This window comes from Pinus tabuliformis, chromosome 5_2 (genome assembly GCF_031772625.1).
Source record: "Pinus tabuliformis cultivar Carrire ecotype Pingquan chromosome 5_2, CPIR1, whole genome shotgun sequence".
Taxonomy (NCBI): Eukaryota; Viridiplantae; Streptophyta; class Pinopsida; order Pinales; family Pinaceae; genus Pinus; species Pinus tabuliformis.
Window position 1 is genome coordinate 472550061 of NC_142306.1, and position 1977 is coordinate 472552037.

Here is a 1977-nt window from a genome sequence, read left to right on the forward strand (position 1 = left end):
ATTCTAAAACTCTAGATGTCGGTCACATAGAGGACGAGCTGTGCATGTAAATGGGTGCTTCGATTTCAAGAATGATCCTGGTAGAGAGTGACTGCAGTCGAGATCTCTTTGTCATGTGCCTGCGACTGAGGCCCAAAACCCTAAAATAAAAATGCGAGCTTCAGACCCTGCAATTTCTTCTTCGAGCAAACCTGTCCCTCCGCAAATGAGCCTCAGACCTATGTGATCCAAAAGCCAAGATAGAAGAGTGTATCATGATGATTTCAAAATGATTTAGAGGTAACTTGTATTTATAGCCTTCCAAGGGTGTCCACTTTTCTTTATTGGTGACCTTATCAAATATGCACATGTAGGCTTTTCTTCATAACTACAATATCCCTTATCAAGTTTAAGTGATCTTTAGGTCAATTTTGGTCTTGTCGAAAACAGGAATTCAATGAAATCAACATATCCATAAAATGAGCCATACAAAGTGGAATTTCACCGCAATTGCATACTTTAACACTTATTTCTGCCTTGTACTCATAGAGATTACAACGAGATCTTGAGTCCCCTTTTCCACTGGAGAAATCAAAGAGACATTAAGTCAACCAACCCAAGAGAAGTCAAAACCAAGAACTCCTTTATTTCTATATTTTTCTCATGGATACCAAAGTGAAGTCTTAAGGACCTTTATCCACTAGAGAATTGAGTGAGACCTTAAGTTAGCCAACCCAAGAGGAGCCAAAACTAAAGAAATCAGTGGCTCTTGTTAGATTTTAATGTTGATTGTGTGAGATTCCCCTATATAAATAGATTTCAATTCGCAAGTCCTTGTCGGTCTTGTCTTGGCATATATTGTGTTGATAAAATACATGTTGATGAATTTGTTTGTTAATTTCTACACCCAACACCTATTAACTAGATCAAGCCACAATTGGACTTCATCAAACTAAACTTCGATGAAGCTTCCAAAGGAAACCCTAGTCAAGCCAGCTTTGGGGGAGTCTTTAGATTTTATTTAGGGAGATCATACATCTCTATGCTAGCTACATGGGAAAAATTACCAATAATGTAGTGAAATTATTCACACTGGAATTCAAACTATGGAAAGAATTCAAGTTGGGAAGATAACATTTATACATAGATGAAGACTCATGTCTAATCATCTCTCTTCATCAAAACTTCTATGTTGGAACATCGTGGGTTATTTCAAATGAATAACAAACTTTCTATTCCAACTACCAATAGTGTTTCCTTCTCACGTCATAAGACAAGGAAACAAGCAAGAAAATCATTTAGAAAATGAGGGTTGTAATGCCTCTTTCCCCCTCCTCAATTTAGCTTGGGATTCCCTGAATAAACAAGGATCAAGCCTCCATAATTTTTCAAGATAGAACCCCTAATCGAGATCCTCGATGAAGTCTGGTAGGTTACCTATTTGGCATACAAAGGCACCCTGAGGAATCATGCACTAATTGTCCATTAATTGACTGTGTCAAAGCATAAGCCTTTGCATGAGGCCCAAGGTGCAAAGGTTGGAGAATGAGGAAATTATCGTGGTGTGGATGGTTTCCCTCATCCTTGAGGAACTCAAACCCATCGTTGCAAGTGTTGTTATATCTCAAACTTTGTCCATATCATCCTTGACTAATTGTGATTGGCGAACATGTTTTCCTCTCTTGAATAATTATCTATTGGTGGGATTGTTGCATGGAAACTCTTCCATGCTTAGAATACTCCATCTCTTCCTTCCCAGTTATTGGTACTTACACATATCCCTCAACTCCCCTTCAATAACTATCACGAAATAATTGCGAGCTCGCTATAGGTGTGGAGGTGGAGGCAAAGTTTCAGTGCAGGGATCCCAATCTCATTTCAGGGCCAAATAATTGGCTAGACACTCCAAGATCATTCCATGGACATTACTCATGAAAAAATTCAAGAAATGGAGGACGTAATTTGTAGATAAAGATAATATGTGTTGGACTTGGAAGT